Source organism: Cyprinus carpio, chromosome A1, assembly GCF_018340385.1.
Source record: "Cyprinus carpio isolate SPL01 chromosome A1, ASM1834038v1, whole genome shotgun sequence".
Classification (NCBI taxonomy): domain Eukaryota; kingdom Metazoa; phylum Chordata; class Actinopteri; order Cypriniformes; family Cyprinidae; genus Cyprinus; species Cyprinus carpio.
Genome location: NC_056572.1, coordinates 21,605,187 through 21,625,081, shown reverse-complemented (window position 1 = coordinate 21,625,081; position 19,895 = coordinate 21,605,187). Strand labels below are relative to the sequence as shown.

Genomic DNA, 19,895 nt, shown 5'->3' with positions numbered 1-19,895 from the left:
TACATGGCCCTGTGTGAAGAAGTGTTTGTAACATCTTTGTGAAATTTAATAGCAATTTCTGAGTGAAAATTGTGTCAGTGTCGGTTAAGGCTGTACCACTCTTATAAGCATTTTGTACACTCTCAGAAAAAGGGTACAAAGGCTGTCAATGGTGTGATACCTTTTTTAAAATGGTAAGTATATGCACCATTTAGATACATAATATGTACTCTTTTGGTATTAAATGTGTCACATTTAAGGTACTATTATGATCTTTTGGAGGTAAATAAGGTACAAAAAGAGTACGAGTGCCCGGCATTCTTTATGACATCCAACGTTAACAACTCTACACACACACACAAACACACACACACACACACACACACACACACAACTGCATTAACACACAAGAAGGCCTGCTTCTGTCACGAAGGGCCACACAGCCTTCTTGCATGATGAAATAATACCAAAACTGGTTTCATTCAGCCAGGAAGTGTCACAAGTCATCATCATCTGGATAAAATATCTATATATGTTGATTAAACTGACTCAGTATTTTAAGATCAGTATTTTTCAAGTTGTAAGCAAGCAAGACGGGCAAGAGTTGAGATTAACAAAATATTATGCATTAACAAGAACAGCATTACAAACTCCTCTAGGGGAGTGTGGCAATGTAACATTGCCCAATTTTTAGTTTTTAGTAATTTTTTGACGTATTATGATAATTGTTTCATTATTTATTTGCCTCAAACTTATTCATATTTTATAGAAAATGATAGGTATTTTTTGTAAAATTACACTTTTAATATGCATTTTGTAATGTTTTTTTTTTAATCCAATATTTGCGGGCGGCTTGTCACTGCAGCTCCAGACGTTCAGGAGGCTGGGAAGGAATTGTGCTATGGTGCAATCTTGTGTCTCTCTGTGAAATGGAGTGAAAATGTATGGGAGGGTGACACATTTTCAGTATATCCTCAAAGGACCTCCTTACACTAGTGGCAGTTTTTTGGGTTTGAAGTCAGTAAGCTGTCAAATTGAGATAAATGCTTCCCAACGACCGTAACCAAAAAGTTTATGGCATCTCTCAGACTCAAGTCTCAGTCCTACTATTGTACTTTTTGAAAAACAGGATTAAGGTAAGAGAAACGGAGTTTTATATATTTTTTTTAAATCAAATATATCATACATATATATCCACGTAAAGGAATATGTAAAAGACGGGTTCTCTATACTGTTTCAACTATCTGGCCTACTTGGAGACTTCAGTCACTGGAAATTCTGGTTATATCGCAGGTTGTCATATAATATTTTATATAATTATTATTATATGTTAATATATCAATATTTATACGAATCATTATTAACCTTTTTCAAATCTTTCAGGTGAGGAAATTTTTCCACGAATAAATCTAGACAAACACTGATCTTAAATGTTGTACATAAACGCTTAAGAAAAATAAAAAAAATATATAGATCGGTCAATAGTACATTACGGTCATTGGGTCAGTTAAGATTTTATAATTTCAAAGCGGAAACTCTACCATTAAAGTGACTGTTCAGTTTATAGTATATATTGTAAATAATTATTTGAGAATGACTGTGTTTATAGCTAAATGTATTTAATATATATATATATCTATATATATCAATATATATTAATATCTATAAACATCTACTATATATACTACGACTACAGACACAAAAGTTATGGAAACTTACCTATTTTTAATGTTTATTGAACAAGAAGTTCTCTTCTGCCTCACACCAAGCCTGCATTTATTTATCAAAGTACAGTAATACAGTGAAACAGTGTACAATCTGTGATAATTATTTTACAATTTATTATACTTAAAATTATCATTTAATTCTGTTATGCAATAGCTGAATTTTTCAGGATCATTATCACATGAATCCTTTATGAAATCATTCTAATATGATGAGTCATTATCAAAGTTGGTAAACAGTTCTGCTGCTTAATATTTTTTCAGAACATGTGATAATTTTTTAGGATACTTTGATGAATAAAAAAGTAAAAAAAAAAAAAAAAAAAAAAAGCTATGTTTTTTAAAATATAAATATTTTTGTAATAAACAATATACACTACTGGTCAGTATTTTGGGTTCAGTAAGTTTTTTTTTTTTTTTTTTTTTTTAAATAAAATCAATACTTTTATTCAGCAAGATGTGTTAAATTGATAAAAAGTGATAGTAAAGAAAATATATTATTAGAATATATATATTAGAATTTTTTTTTTTATTTTTGAATAAATGCAGTTCTTTTTAACCTTTTATTCATCAAATATATTAGACAGCAGAACTGTTTTTCCAACACTCATAATAAATCAGAATATTAGAATGATTTCTAAATGATCATGTGATAGACTGGATGTTTACATGTGACACTGAAAGGCTGGAAGTAATGATGCTGAGAAATTCAGCTTTGCATCACAGAATAAGTGATTTTTGTATTTTAAGTATATTCAAATAGAAAACTATTATTTTAAGTTGTAGCAATAATATTTCAACAATATTACTGTTTTTTTATTCGTATTTTTTTGATCAAATAAATGGCAGGCTTGATGAGCAGAAAGACTTCTTTCAAAACATTAAAAGAAATAATGTGTCCCCAAACTTTTTGGTCTGTACTGTATATAATAAATTGCTTATATATATTATGTTACTGTAACTGTAACTGTCAAATCTTTTTTATGTGCATCCTTTGTTTGATAAAGTATAGATATTTTTTTAATGAGGAAAAAAATAAAAAAAATAAATCTAACCCTAACTGACCCCTAAATTCTTTTCAAACAGTGTATTCTCTTTTCTTAAAATGGGTAACAGTGTAAATAGTTAAAGCAGGTTTTTGGGCTCTGCCCTCTAGTGGTAAATGAATACTTTAAACAAAATAATGTCCCACCTTTCTATAAAAAGACACACAAAAGAACGGAGATATCACGCAAAATTTTATTAATGGTTAATGGGGGATACCATCCGCCTTGATATCTGAACAATAATTTACCGAGAACAAATTCTAAAAAGTTAAATCGCCACCCATATTCCAAAAAACTCTCACTGTGGATTAAGCAATAAACAATCTCAAACTTGTTTCCATGCCTACAATTATTTACATCCTTATTGATAGACTGCCAGTGCATAACCAACGTCAAGCCTAATAATACAACTTCTGTGGATAATTCCAAAGATTAAGCTTCCAGAGCGCTGCGATTCCGTGCCACGGCATAATAGCAACCCTTACTTTGTTCACAATTGACCACAAACATGACACCTTCCGAGCTACCCTGAAGTCTTGATCAAGGCACTTACACAGCCTCAAGAGACAAACCACACCCACTGTCAACCCATGAACTCAGGCCCATGAGAAATGAAGGAGAGCACTCCATCTTCAAATAATAACGGGTTCAACCGTAACACACTTCTCAAGATTTGCATCGCCCCTGCAAAGCAGCTAAATAAAATATGAAAATTAAAAATATCCAAAATGAATCTAGAAGACAAACCAATCATTCCCTATTCACAAAAACGTACCGAAGGGAAACAGAAACTAAAGGTGTGACTCACACAAGTGTTTTGTCATGCACCGAGAGAACAGCAAGGTACCGTAAGGACAAGACTACAAAAATGCGGCAAGACTAAAGGATCAGCCCGGTCACTTCTTTGGTTTCAGAGGTCGAGTTTTCTCCTTGTCAAACTTGTTTACCCCCAATGTGAGTTTCAGAGTTGTGGATCATAAGAGAACAGAAGTTGTAGAGTTCAAGAACGCGCATCCGCCTTAGGCCTGGAAGGCATTGTATGTAATTCAGTTACAACGTGTGTATTCAAACATTTGCATTGTTACATTTTTAGATCCTTCTAAAGGCAGAAGATGACAGAAGTGATTCCCCTGACAGAGAGTCATAATCAACTTCGAATAGTCGGAGTCTCATTATTCATAAGTAATGTGCAAAAAATTGCATTTTGCCATCTGTGGCACGTTATCCCAGTGAACGATGCGGCTGACTGTGAATGTAAGCTTTTGGACTGGTCCATGTAACACAACACTCTGTGTCTATGTATTTGTATTGGGTATGAATGCTACTGTAATGTGTGTTTGTGTGTTGTTGCCAGGTGGAACTCAGGTGTTGTGTGGCTTGGTGTGTGTGAATCACTATCTACTCCCAGAGCTTGGAGGGGGGGCTGTCTCTCAATCCCTCCTCATCATGATATCCCATCTGCTTTGGATGTAGCGGGCGGCTTGGTTGCTTTCGAGAACGCTGAAGGGGCATATGGAAGGAAGCCATCCTGCATGGGAAACAAAAAAATCCATTGCGGGATAAAATGCTGAAGTTGACTGAATGTGATGCGTCTGGGCTGCAAATCCAAGACTCAATAGTCCACGACACTTCTCTGCGTAGTCCGTAGGGAACAGAAAACGTTAATTCTCTATGGGATGTCATTCTCGAAAATTAAAAATCTCACGAAGTTTTTCACACAGAAATTATGATTAATCAATGAGTTCACACGCTGGTAAGTGTTGTTGTTTAAAAGGACCAGAATGCCGGCACTAAGTTCAATACGGAAATGTTAACAAAAATTAATTATACGGTCTTTTGCGAAAGTAATGATAATTTGTTTCGTGCCCAGAGGATGCTGCTATTAATATTCTGTCTGGTCACTTATCATTGGTGCAAGGTTTCTGTTGGTACTTTGTCCACGAATGGGGTTTTTTAAGTTGATGAATCCACCAGTGGTTTTGTTCAGCACGAGCCTGGGTTTCTCCAGTTGTGAACCTGTTGCCATTTCGCCGCCGGATGAAAGTTTTAAATATGCTATTGATGGATGAGCAAATGTGTATTATTTAAAGATTTTTGCTCGTGTTCTCTTAGACAAGGTGCAGAACTTTGGAAGTTGCAAGAGTGATAAATAGCTGTACATATGACATTGTGCAAGACATATATATGGTGAGGGCTGGCTTATGCAAATTAAGAGCATTTATGCACATATACCCCATGTAAAGTTTACATAAAAAACGTGACTTGAACAAACATTTATGCAAATATTACTTAATGAAATTTACTGTTGTGCGGTATATTTTTCTGCTGACATTGGTGGATAGGGATTTTATAGTTACATGAATATTATGGCTGCATGATATATATGTATATAAAAAGAAAAAAAGAAGAAAAAACCATGATATGTGGTAAACTGGTTGGATTATTTGATGGCCGTGATAAGATTAGTTGGTCAAATCTATTTGAATTATATTAAAGTATTTTTGTTTTTGTTCAAGACTGATATCTCTTGTTCTTTCCAGTCGAAGAAAACAAACCACAAAATCTTGTACTGAAGTGACGTTCTGAAAAACGCATTACCCGGGATTACTGTAAATCAAATGCAAAATCTAAATGAAGGCTTAAACATGGGCTTATTTATTTAAATTATGAGGAGGTTGGAGCTTTGACTGCATTTGCAACATGATCTTTTCTCATATTGCTTCTTTCAATATAGTTACACATCAATCTAAATGTTGCAGGCTTATTTAGATCAAAACCTGAACCACTGGATTGCTGCTTTGGTGCTGCTTTGGTGCTGTCTGGGAAGAGGGTTAGAGCTAACCATGCATGCAGACTTTTTTTTTTTTCAACAGTTTTCGTGCTCAGACAGATAAAAGAGGTTTGGCATATTTTTATGAATAGACACTGTGGTCTACAGGTTTTGAATCCACTTCTGATTAGGCATGGCCATCACATTTAATGCCAAAAATACTTCCACACAACTGAGGTACTTCCTCATTTTGGCCTTATTTGAATGCAAAAACATTTGTAGGTTCTCTGCTTTACACTGCATCACTGTCACATATGATACACATATGCATAATCATATGCCAGGTATTTTCTCTGCATCTCCTTGAAGTAATTATTGCATTGAAATCATATACTGCAATGCATTTTTTTTTTTTTAATTCAATATACTGTGCAGCCTTTATGGACACAAATGGATTTCAACACTAATGCACAACAGTAATAAGTCTGTTTATTGAATCTGGTGCCTCAACAAGGTTTGATTGATGATGCCCATATAATCTTTCAGTTCTTACCTTTCCTGAGATCTCAATTCCAATTTCATCCAACACCTGATTCACAATGTCCTGAGATTCTTCCTCATCACCAGAATCCTCAAAGATCTCATCCAGTGTGTCATTCACTGCAAGTAGGCACAAACAGAAAAAAAAAAGGTCTAAAAAAAAACAAGCATTACAATCAAATTATGTTGTGGTTTGTTAAGAAACAAAGAGAACCATATACAAATCCAACTCAAGTTGGCTACAGGTGCAGAAAACAACGTAAAAAAAGGTGCACCCGAAACCAAAATGTTAAAAAGCTACAATTTGTGATCAAGATTAATTTTTTATTTTTTTTTTTGCGTTCACGAGAGTCTCTTATGCTCACTAAGACTGCATTCAGAGAGTGAAATATTATTATTATTTAAAATAACTGAATTTATTTGAAAATGTAATTTATTCCTAGGAATATTCTTATTATTCCTGTGATGGTAAAGCTACTTTTTCATCAGCCATTACCAGTCTTCAGTGTCACCCTTCAGAAATCATCCTATTATATGCTGATATGCAGCTTAAGAAACATTTCTAATTAGGGATGCACCGATACCGATACTGTTAATTCTGTACTCGTAGGCTACTCGTTAAAATGCCCCAATACCACGCAGCATGTGAACAGTGCCGTATCCAGACTATGGGCCCTATCATACACCCGGCACAATGAGATGCAAGGCGCAGCGCAAGTGTATTTGCTAGTTTCAGTCCGGCGCCGTTTGCATTTTCCTGTCCAACGCCACGTCGTTTAATTAGCAAATGCATTTGCGCCCATGGGCGTGCTGGTCTAAAAAAGGGGTGTGTTCAGGCACATTGCTATTTTAAGGAGCTGAAAATAGACTTTTTTCATTGTCATTTAAAGAGCGTGAGTGCACCTGCGCCGTGCGCCTTACACTTTGCGTTTAGATCGTTAAAATAGGGCCCTAAGAAACACTGACAACAGAACAACAGAGAGAAGAAGGGAGTTATTAAATATTAAGGATGTCTAGGAGGTATATGTATGCAATTAAAATAATGTTAAACATTCAATATTCATGCCTGTATATCTGATGGTGGATTGAGTGCATGGCGGCGCAGATGTACGAGCTTTTTGAGTGAGACATCACTGGAACGTTTGTAGTTTTGTCAGATATGTCAAAAACGAGCGAGTAAATCAATGCAAAAGTTATTTAACGGTAAGGAGAGAGAGAGAGAGAGAGAGAGAGAGAGAGAGAGAGAGAGAGAGAGAGAGAGCACAATTCTGTTGCGTGATCAGTATTGCTTTTCTCTTTAGCACACCCATCATTTGGATTAAAACTAAATCATAAATATAAAACTAAATGTATAGGGGCATTCACTATAAACGTTTACTTTAAACGTCAAGCATACACGACTTTATGGTAAAAGTTAAACTAGCAGCCGGTTGAGATGCTAAACAAATCGCGAATCATTTAGGGGTAGGTGTTTATATAAATGCATGTCTGAGGGGAACTTACTGTCTTTAGAAAAGTTTAGATGGTATTTTTTCTTTTCCTCTTGCCTCTTTATAAGGCATATTAAAGTTCATAAGTGAAGCACTGCTTTGTTTACAGTGGAAACCAAGGAAACGCTTTAAGCGCCACCTGCTGGCAGAGAGTGAATCTGCGTCTCATTCAGCTTGTCTGCTGTTTCTGTTACATGCAGATATTTTTATGTTTAGTTTCACAAAACTTTAGTCAAACAATTCTGTTTTTGCTTCAGATTTTGAAATTATACAATCTAATTTAAATTAAAAACTGCTCATGTTGCATGTATGCAGCATCTTTGTTTGGATCATGATTAAAGTGGGGTGGTTGCCTTTAAATTTAAATGGAAAGAGCACAGACAAAGCCTTATTTTGTTTATATGAAGATATTTATTTTATTCGCGTTATTTATTTGATTTGGGGCTTGTTTTAAAATTTCAATTTAGTTTTGTTATTTACGTATAAATTATATTTAAATTCTGTCATTTAGCAGACGCTTTTATACAAAGCGACTTACAAATGTGGAAATAGAGGTATCATATCGGTACTCGGTATCGGCAAGTACGAAAAATAAATGTATCGTTTGTATGTATTTTTGTGGAAACATGATAGATTTTTCCCCAGAATTCTTTGATGAATAGAAAGTAGAAAAGAACAGGATTTGTTTGAAATGTAAATCTTTTGTAACATAAATGTCTTTACATTTTGACCAACCCAATGGACACTTGCTGAGTAAACTTATTAATCTATTTAAACAATCCCAAACTTTTGAAGTCTTTACTGTCATGTTTTATCAATTTTTAATACATACTTCCTGAAAAGTATTATTTATTTTCAATCATAATGAACCCTACTTTTGAATGGTAACAGTGGTGTACAAATTATTTGGGCAATATTATTTAGTGTGCCACTCATTTCCTCTTTTTTTTCACGTTATTCTTTTGGAAACACAAGCTATTCAATCATTTAGAGTCACTTTGGTTGTGTTTATTTTCCCTATATTTTGCCTGTGTTTATTCTTCCTTCCTTCTTTTGACATTATTTTATAAAACCCACTAACAAACATCACCCACATAGCAATAAAAGTTATAATAAAAACATCCTTACTCTCGCTGCTGTCATGTCCATCTTGCTGTCCTTCTGCAGTTTGCAGGGTCTGCATTGCCGCTGTCTTCGTATCCTCTTTTTGTTGACAGCGCATTGTCCCTGGAAGTTTTTTGAGAAAGGCAGAGATTCCACAAAGAAATGAGTCGCCTGTTTGATTCATGCCCATTTTAGAATTTTGCACTTTAGGCTACTCATACAAAGAATATGGTGTTTATCGACCATGCCACTATACTGTGCCAGATATTCATTTATATAGTAACATTACGCTCAAAATAGTAACAAATTCTAATAAAACCAAAACCACATAGGTCATAACACAGATAATTAATAGAGCTGTTAAGCTGCACACAATGTCAATTTGCAGCCCTAGCTGGAAACAAACTAGCATTTGCTAGCTATGATTCTCCCTTTGAATGAGGTAATGGGGTTTATGAAAAGTGGTTTTCCATTTATGAATAAAAGCTAAAATTACTTTTAAGTCTTTGGTAATAAAGAGAATTTCTCATGCAAAACAAAATAGGAAAGTTGCTTCCGCGCTAATGTTTCCCACAGTCCTTTATTGTTTACCACAGATCCAAAACCATAACTCAATAAAACCCATTAGAAATTCCAGAGGGGAAACCATGGCTTTTTGAAAAAGCTAATTCTCCTTTTGGCTTTGAGGACTACATAGGAATGAATACCCCATTTACTTAAATGTGGAAAACGCCAGCAGTTCCACATACAACATTCAACCCAACTTAGCTTCTTTAAATCACTGTCAGGACTGCCTAAAATGAACTGAGCTACAATTCATGATTCATAATGCTTTGGGACAAACTTTTATAAATGTTATCATGAGTTTTAAAAGACATGCATAGTCTCTTACTTTCATGGAGCCAGCCATGGCACCAGCCATCTCATTGGGAGTTCATTAGCTTGGTTTTGTGTTGACATGGAGGTGACCTTAGAGCTGACGGCATATGTAACGAGCTTTTCTTTCTTTCTGTTTCTCACTTGGAACGTTAAGCTTTCATTAAAACTTTACAGGCATCTCTGTTCCCCGGTCTTTGCCATTTTTCTGATTTCCATCTCCTGTGATAAAGAAAAAACAAATAGGTGAAAAACAGTTAGAGATGGACCTACTGGCAGTTAGAATCTGAATTTACACAGTTATCCAGAATGAGACTTCTATTGGTGAGAGCAGAAGAAGTTGTTGTGTTTTATTTTGTATAATGCTTTTATTAGATAAAATGCAGCTCAAAGTGCTTCACAGATGCAGAACAAAAAATATTAAAGTGAAATGGCCTAGTGTATGTGGAGATGATTTCAATGTGATTTTTTTATTTTATTTTATTTTTTGTGCAAGAAGCTCCAGAAAAATCTTGCTTTTGCAGAAAGAATTACACCATAAAAATGCTACAGAAGAAAAGCAGAAAAAAAAAAAACAGTTTGGTTTGGTTAACTGTTAAGTTACATTGCCAAATAAGTAAACGTAAATGGTTTAACATCACATTACATTTAATTTTACTGTAAAAAATAAAAAAAAATACAATAAAAAAACCTTTAATTAATATGATTACATAATATTTTATATGAATAACTTTTGTTATTCTATGTTGGTATCAGCAATGCACTTTTTGTTTAATTTTCGGTTGTTTAGTTGAAATATTTTCTATTTTTTGTTATTTAGTTCAAGGTTTATTTGCATTGTTTTCAGTGTTTATATATAGCCACTTACGATGATCGATCATATGGCTTTTTAATTTACCTTTATATAACCCATTATTTGTTTATGATGTTTATCGGTCACTAAAGGTAAAAAGTAGATTTTGGTTGTTCGAGTAGATTAATTAATGAATGAAAAATTGAATCTCTTAATGAAATAAAGCAGTCGTAATATATAGAGTCACCAATACGTCACTGTGAATACCTAAAACACTGTCACAGTTGTTTATAAACTTGAATCTATGCAAAACCTCATATGGCCTGCTTGTTCCGCCAGTACAATTTCCAGGATATTTTAACAAGCGTACCATGATACAGTTATGGTTTTATTACACGTGGTATGGGAGCGTATGAATGGTATGGAAGTGTGGTGGCTATAAGAAAAGGCATAAAACTTTCCACCAGCAAACTTCTGAAAGAAAAAACAATGTCACAATGGCAAAACCTGCCTTATCTAAACTCAAAAACAGCATCACGAGCTGTGAGTCATAATTCATTTTGGACACACTAAGGTCCTCTGCGACGATGAATGGACATAACCTCGTGATCTCACAGACCTCAGTGGTGAGAAATTGGGAACATTTTTGCAATCATAATTCCCACGTCACATTGATGGGTGGTGGATTCTCACCAGCTGGTTGTTTCCGTTCTTTTTTTTTTTCCAGTGTTTGCTGTCCGGTCTCTTTGATACAATCGGTCTCTTATCTGCGTTCCCCGCAACTCTTTTGTTCTGTTCTTTAATAGACCTCTGTATTATGAGAGGAGACATAGTTATCGATCGCCATTTAAATCATCAATGCTGAAATGTATGAGTCCTATAGCAAAATTAATGTATGGGGGGACTTCAGTCAATAAAAAAGTCATTTTAGACCATTTAAAGGTACAGGAAAAGGACCAGTGATTTTTACAAACGATTAAATTTGTTTTATAGACCATCTTTGAGCCGATAATTTAAATAATAACTGTTAAGATCAAGTTAAGGTCAAGAAAATTCTCAATGTTTTCGGTTGCAGTTGTCCAAACACACATTCCAGAAACAAAAAGGGACTTCTGTGTGTTAGTTAGCATAGTGGACTAAAACATATCTCGAAGGCCCTAAAATGACCCAAAAGTTCACAAAAGAGATTCCAACGTATTAAACAAAATTAACATGTGTTAGTAGGAACAACCAGTCGATGGTAGACGTAAGAGTGTTGCTGGGCGGTTTGGTCTTCAAACAAACAAACCTCAGAGCAACAGCAAGAAACTTACCATCAACGGTCTTTTTCTTGAATAACGATGCTACAACTGCAACGAACCTGGCCGACCACGAAAGTAACAGAAAGTAAGTATATATCACAATGACTAAAATCAAGCAAGGGTCAGCGTATCAAAAATATCATTCCAGTTCATTTCCTGGTTCTTGGCATGAGGAGGCGGTAAACTTGTGTCCTTCTCTGCGGTGATTATTTTAATTTTGATTGGTGAAAATTGCCGACGACGTTGCATCTGGGTTATCCAATCATAACATTCATGTTGACAAGAAACTCACTCATGTCGTTCTCACAAACAAAATAATGGATTGGATTTATTTTGCCTTTAAACCATATAGTATAGTTCTCCAGTAAATAAACAAATATGAAACTAACATAATTAAGATTGATAATTTAATTATATTAAAAATAAAACACTTAAAAAACGGCATATTTGATAAAGTACAATATAAGTACAGTATATATATATATATATATATATATATATATATATAGAGAAGATATATATATATATATATATATATATATATATATATATATATATATATATATATATATGACTTAATATAAACTTTTCAAATATTTACTGAAAAATATATTTTGGCATCATTCAATATTGTACATGAAAAAACATATAGCCTGCATTTTAACATGTGTTATTGTCTGTGGCTACTTTAGCTAAGTTGCTATTCATATTTTTACCTGTATTTTTCACATTGATTTTGCAATGCCATATGTTCTTGTCATGTAAATACATTTATACTAAATGCAAACATTTCACTCTAATAATGTCAAAACATTTTTTATATAACTGCATTATTTGTTATATACTTGTATAATTAATTTATTATTGTTTAAGTCAAAATTTGATTTGTTTGATTAAAATAAATAAATAGAATAAATAGATAAAGTAATAACTTATATTATATTTATAATAGTGCATTAGTGAATCGAAAACAAATAGTATGTAATTTTAATATAAACTAAATATTTTCAAATTAATATTTTACATTTATCTCCCATGATGATGATCATATTTGGGGGGTCCGCCGGCATTTAGAAAAAGATTTAAAACTCCTGCTCTAGTACATTTGAATAGATAAACCATGTTTAGCACGACGAAAAGGCAGCCAATCACAGCGCAGATTTGACGCATGCTCGCGTGATCCTCTCTCGGCAGCTGTTCGTATATATCTTCGTGCTCAGTTCGGCATGTTCCGCCTACGCCTCGGATCCTGTCGATCGTGACGCGGAATTAGGGCCGTATCTCGTCTCCTCGTTCGTTCTCTGTGTTGTTGTCCTCGGTGACGCGACGGAGGTGTAGCCTGACGCGGTCTCTTACGTGTCGTCGGACTAAATAAAAGTGGAGCTCCGGAGGCCTGGGAGTGACGAGGCGAGTCTGTGTCGGGTAAGAAGAGACGCATTCGTGGGGAAACCGATTATGCACTTGTCGTTTTAGCGGACATGTCGCAATGCTCGGTCCGTCTGTAACAAAGAGATCATGGCGGCGGTGGGCATGTTTCAACAGCTCAGACTTGCTTGCAGACAATGAGTCAGTCAGGCAGTCGAGTGAGGACAGCGCGACGGGTCTGCAAAGTACATGCGTTTGTGGAAAGGATAGAGATGCGTTAACGTTAGTGTTATGAATGCAATCGCCCGCCCATGGTACCTTTAGATGGAAATACAGCTCATGATTTTTTTTTTTCTTGGCTCCAGCATTGCTTTTTTACGGAGCACCTGAAGCTCTCCGTTACATTAAAGATGCCCAACGTTACTGCATTCTCGCCCATGCAGAGGTTTTCTGTACCACTAAATCTCTAGAATCCATTGTGGTTTTAATTGGTAATAAAAACCAGAGAGAAGTGCATTGCTTTTGAGTTATTATTTTCTTCAAATTACACCCAAAACAGACTGATTTTTTGTGTTGCATTCTGCTTCATTCAAACTGGAACGCTATTATTTTACAAGTCGAAACACGCCTGGAAATGCAAGCGCTTGTCTTTATGGTTTGCTTTACCTACAAATAGCCATATAATAGGCATTAAAAACTAAAAAATTAAAAAAAATAAGTAATTTTGATGGCACCCTGTTTGTATGTGGTTTTTTTTTTTTTTTACCTCCATTAATCTTTAAAAACCAAAGCTCAGAACTGACAGCTGTATACGGAAGTAAAAAAGGCGGCAAATGGAGTCCCCATGGTTTGTTGAGCACAGTGTCCTTAATATGTCAGTTCTAGCATTATTACTCATTACAAAAACAGATATAGGTCCATCAAAATTAATTTCGTTAATTGAAATTAAGCATATCTCTTACATATGTTAGCGCATGTGGCTATTCATATTGTAATCTGTATTTTTACACATTAATTTTGCAATGCCATAATGCTATTTTTATCGCTTAAATACATTTAGACTATATAAATGCAAACATTTCACTCCAATAATGTAAAAAAAAAAAAATCATAATTGCATTATTTGTTATATACATGAATTATTTAATTATTAAGTTAAAATGTAATGCATATTAATACATAAATGCTTTATGGGACAAGCCTTCTAACTACACAACTGAATACTCAAAACTAAACTATGATAAACCCAATTTTGTGGGCAGGGTGTTTTTGTGGTCACAGAGTTTCAGATACCATTTCCTTGTGAGGAGACATTGGTGACCTACTCTGTATGTTCATATTATGTTTAAAGCATCTTGTGTATCTGCCAAAGTAAACATTTTTAAATTCAATCTCCAGGCAACCTAAATGACCATGGAGGCAGGAGCAGATGTCCAGCAGGGCGCTTATACACTGCAGTCTCAGAGACAGACACTCAGCAGATTGCCACCTTGGCTTAGGTCTGGGTTTTTTGGATCGGGCATGTTTTCACAGCACGCTTAAGCTAGCATCTTAAGGCTGATTGTGATTATGCATGTAGTTGGGGGTTTATATTTTTAATTCAGTCCAGTTCTAGCTTAGTCGCCCTGTGTCTCACTCTGTTGTGCCTCCCCACTAGGTTTCACATGGCTGCAGCACAGGCGTTCGCCAGCCCACTGCGCCCACTGTGCACCTTAGTTCAGCTGCCCAATGGGCAAACGGTGCAAGTTCACGGGTCATCCAGGCAGCCCAGCCCTCCTCACATACAATCCCCTACAGGTTCAAACTGTACAAGTAAGCCTGACCTGATGGTTCATTTCTGGTAAAACCGTGAAAAATTGTTAAAAAAAATTAATTGCATACTCCTGTGTCTGTCTTAGCAGACCCAAAATTATATGCAGAATGCACAGAGGATTAAATAACCTTAATTTAATATGTATATTCTTCTATTTGCTAATCTACAAGACTTGATAGTTTAGAGATAATGCCTGAGGTTTTTTTGTCACGTGTTGTTTTTTTTTTATTGTTTTTGTGTAAGATTTCTACCATTGCTGAGAGTGATGATTCACAGGAGTCAGTGGACAGTGTGACAGATTCCTCAGAAAAGAAGAGAGATCCTGTCTAGACGGCCCTCATACAGGTACCTGAATGGATTTTGTAGTTTCGTGCAGTGTTTCTAGTTAATTATGTAGACTCTGGCAGGGAACCACAGTTTCAGAATGAGCCAAAAAATATTTTACTTAATAACGCCAAAGATCTTGTTGAATGTTGTGTTTTGCACTCATTGCTTTCTTTGCCAAAACATCTGTGAGTTGATCTAAAATCAATATCGCAAAATGTCTTGGTGCACTTACTAATTCACAGAAAAGGCTGCCAGCTGTGTTTCAAAGCGTAACCGTGGCACTATATTTATGCTAGCTCACGGATACGGTTTCTTACATCATATTGCAGCGCCTCGGGTTACTTTCTTTGAATGCAGCAAGCTTCATCTTTACATGCATTGCGAAGCTTGCACATTTGCATACTTTCCAACATTTTTGTGGACAGATGATTACAGTATTTCACCAGATTTTGTAATGATACGCTGCTTATAAACCTGTTTTCAATGAAACGGCAGTTTTCTGCCAAAATAACAGCTCTGGGGTTTGACTCAGGCAAGTGAAGAAATTAAGACAAAAATTTACAACACAAGTTGTTCCAAACCTCTATCATTTATTTTTTTCTGTTAAATGTAAAAAAAGGATATTTTCAAGAATGTTGGTAACCAAACAGTCACTGGTAGCCATTGACTTCCATAGTATGGACAAAAAATAGAATGGATGTCAACGGCTACCAGAAACTATTTGGTTACCAATTTTTTTTTTTTTTTTTTTTTTTTTTTTTTTTTTTTTTTTTTTTTTTTTTTTTTTTTTATCTTTTATACGCAGTTGTAAATGTGAACCGTTTGGATTGATTAAGAAGCTAATACTAATACATTCTAAAAATCTAAACAATTAAGATACTAAGGTTAATTTGTTACTTTTTATTGATTATTAGCATTTGTTCAAAAGTATCAATTATAAGGGATAATCAACGGTTTGTCTGTGGCATTAAAGGATTTTAAATGCACAATGTGGAGGCTAAGAACCACCCGATGTGAAGATTTAAAATCCTTTGATGCACGGCAAGCTGTTGATTATCACGATATTCCATGGTCATTTGTCAGGTTATAGACAAGTTAAACTAGTATTGCTCTTAGTAGCACAACATTTGACAGAATGGGTAAAAAATATTTTCGGTCAGTTATGGCATGTTAGTGCTAGCATTCAAACTACCTGTGCATTAAACAGTTTTACTGCATACCTGCCAGCCAATCAGAATACAGTATTCAGACAGACCATGGAGTGTGTGTGTATATATATTTAGTGCTTTAGTGTCTGAAAAAGGGGTTGGAGCTCTTAATTTTGTATAGCACACTAGATTGATCCATTTTATGAATGTACAAAAATCTACCTGTGTGGACAAAAAGCCACCCCTCTGTTTTGCAGGGAAACACTGCACTGAATATTACTTATTACTGCAGTCCTTTATGTTCAGATATCAACATCCAATTGTACCTTAGCTCATTCACAATCCATTGTTCACAAGCTTGATTTGACATTTTAACAACACAGAAAGATCCTGAACGACCTTTCATTCGATGCTCAAGCAGTCCAGCCGGATAGAAGAAGAGAAGTCCGAGGAGGATTCCACTCCAGCCATAAACAACTGTTACCGTGCCAACGCCTATCTACCAGGACAGTAGCGGGCAGTACAGTAAGCTGTTTGTTTTCTAGTACAAATGCACTACTACTTTACTACATATGAAAAAGTAGCTTGACACTGTTCTGATTTCCTAAACATACAGTCAGGCTCATGTCATTTGTTTTCCCTTAGTTGCTATCACTCAGGTGGGGCGCATCCACCAGCTGCCTAATAATGGAACAGATGGAGTTCAAGGCTACAAACCCTGACCATGACAAACGCAGGCAGGCGCTCAGCCCGGAACCACCATCCCTGCAGTATGCACAGACCAGCCGACGGCCAGCAGATACTGGTGCCCAGCAACCAAGTGGTTGTACAAGGTGAGATTTCACCATTTCATTTCTATGCAAGTACATAAACCTTTGAATAAAATGACAGAAGATAAAGAGAGATAAGTGTACTGGTCTAGTTTCTGACATGTAGATTAAATCTAAGGCTAGGCTTAATCTGTATCCAGCAGGCAGCCACACAGGGCATCTAAATGTCTGCTTGTCGCAAACATAAATCTGTGCTGCTTGTGTTTTTTCAGCCGCCTCAGGAGATGTTCAGGCATATCAGATCCGCACCGCAGCCAGCACCATTGCTCCAGGGGTGGTCATGGCTCTCTCCGGCAATGCCCGGCCAGGGAGGAACTGAGGAGGTCACACGCAAGCGGGAGGTTCGGGCTTATGAAGAACAGGTACGCATAAAAAACACATCTGCACGATTAACGCACATGCTTATTTTGGACTGTAAAGTATGACCCAGGTGAACTGTGTAAATCTGAGAACAATTGCTCTGTATTCAGGCACATTTAAAATAAAAAGCCCTAAAAGAAGTGCATTTATTCAGTCGCGAGAACATCATAACGCATCACATCATTCCAGGCACGAGTCAAATGAGTGCAGATGTGCTCAGCAGCGATGCATATTCAATTGTGCTACCGCGCTGGCGGCCTGTAGCCCGTATCATTTCATATTAATGCACGATAAATTACGTGCATGCAATGTCATGGTCAGTTAAGTCATGAAGTTACCAATGCAGGCGATTAAAGCTGCCTTAAAACTGTGCATGCATGTAATATGTCACATTTAAGAACATGTCTCTGAAATGGTTTTCCAAACTGTCCTTGAGCAGCCCAGCTCTGTATTCCTCATCTAAAACACCTGATTCAACTCATCAGCTTATTAGTAGAGACCTGAAGTGGGTTAGTAGCTGCAAAAAGAGAGTTGAGAGAAATTACGATGCAGGTTAGATCTGCGCCACGCCCAGCAGCGGCAGCTCTTAAAGAAATAGCAGCCAAATAACCTAAAAAAAACCAGATGCAGAGGGGAAGTCGTGGACTCCAGTGGTTACAGAGTTTGACTCCTAACCCTAAGGATGTGGATTCAAGTCTCGGGCCAGCAATACCAGCGACTGAGGTGTCCTTGAGCTAAGGCACTGAACCCCCAACTGCTCCCCTGGGCACCTGTGTGTGTGTGTGTGTGTTCACTGCTGTGTGTGTGCACTTTGATGGGTTTAATGCAGAGCACGAATTCTGAGTATGGGTCACCGTATATGGCTGTATATCAACGCCACTCACGCCACTCAGTGGTGTCTGTTCATCAAAGAACAAAAGAAAAAAAAAGAGGAAGTCAATAACCTTTTATATAGCTTTAAGGATTAATCTTTATTTAATTTAGAATTTAGTGTTTGATCATTTCAATTTCTGTATATTTCTGCTGAAGGGCACAGGTAGGCCTAAATATGACATTTATTATAATGGGTTTATGTGAAGATTGTTTTAAGTTCACTTAAATTAGAAGTTATTTTTTAAAACTCTAATAAATGTTAAAAATTGATAGCTATTTTTTTTTTTTTACATAAAATTAATTATACTGTAATGTTGAATGGCTAGTCAGTGGTTAAAAAATTAGGGGGGAAAACAATTTTATAGAGACATCAGTAGTATTGGTATCAGTGATGCTGGCTTTCAGCCATTAAACAAATATTAAAAATATACTGTCTTTATGTTGTCTGCACATTGTTTTGATATAAGGTAAAATTATTGCAGTATAAAAGTATGTTTAAAAACTTTAATGTTAGGTGGAATTAATCTCGATTAATCTCAGAAGAAATGTGTGATTAATATATATATTTAATCGACATGACTATATATATATGTGGTATTGTGTGTGTGTGTGTGTGTGTGTGTGTATATATATTTATATATGCACATAGTGTGACCGATTAAATATAACTATAAAAAATAAATTATTAAATAGTGATAATATTATTGTACTTTATTTAGTTTTTTTAAATAAAAATAATAAAACTAAAATAATAACGCAGTGATAATACTATTATATTTGAAAATAAAAAAAGAGAGTATTAAATAAATACAAATACAGTTATTTTAAAAGTAAACTTAAAAAAATAAAATGCTAATATATTCTTTATGAATTTTCTTAATTTTCAACCGTGAAAAGGAGAAAAACCTTTTTATAATAAAATATTTATTACTTATTATTGAAAACATTATTCATGCTATTAATATAATTTCTTTTGTTGTTTTTATTTTTTTTATTTAATCATTTTATCTTTTTTTTGTTCTTAGCTGATCCCATGCCTGATTAAAATTTCTATTTCCCTTATGTTATTACAAGATATATTTTCTGCAATTATAATTCAGCTATGACTATATAGCACCACTGCTCCGTGTTCTCCCTTAAACCCTAACCTAGAATCCTTTGATTTTTTTTTGTTGCAATTTAAAAAAAATCATTAAAATATGGAGTAAATGTTGCATTTTTAGTTTGAGTGACTCCATATGGTGTCCATTGTAATCGCCTGACTGTAATAATATGTTTCCACCACAGGAGGCAGCACGCGGGAGTGCCGCAGGAAAAAGAAAGAGTATGTTAAATGTCTGGAAAACAGAGTGGCTGTGCTGGAGAATCAGAACAAAACGCTCATCGAGGAGCTCAAAGCTCTAAAGGACCTTTACTGTCACAAATCTGAATAATGGTCCTCACACATACATCCTGAACGGATCTCTTCTGGTGCCTCAAGAGACAGAGACTCTGAACGTAACACAGGCACCTGCAAAGCATCTCTGTCTCTTTTCATTTCTATTCCGTTTTTTTTT

General features: G+C 35.3%; 2 protein-coding genes and 1 pseudogene across 3 annotated transcripts in view; 2 read left to right on the top strand and 1 right to left on the bottom strand.

Annotated features, from left to right (window-relative positions):
- Nucleotides 1-19,895, top strand: part of LOC109064757 (CD99 antigen-like protein 2) — a 289,995-nt gene that overhangs the window by 185,587 nt on the left and 84,513 nt on the right. The window lies entirely within an intron of this gene.
- LOC109094305 (charged multivesicular body protein 2Bb) overlaps nucleotides 1-19,895 on the bottom strand; it is a 338,419-nt gene that overhangs the window by 240,682 nt on the left and 77,842 nt on the right. The gene's annotated exons all lie outside the window — the stretch shown is intronic.
- Nucleotides 14,396-19,836, top strand: LOC122147708 (annotated as a pseudogene).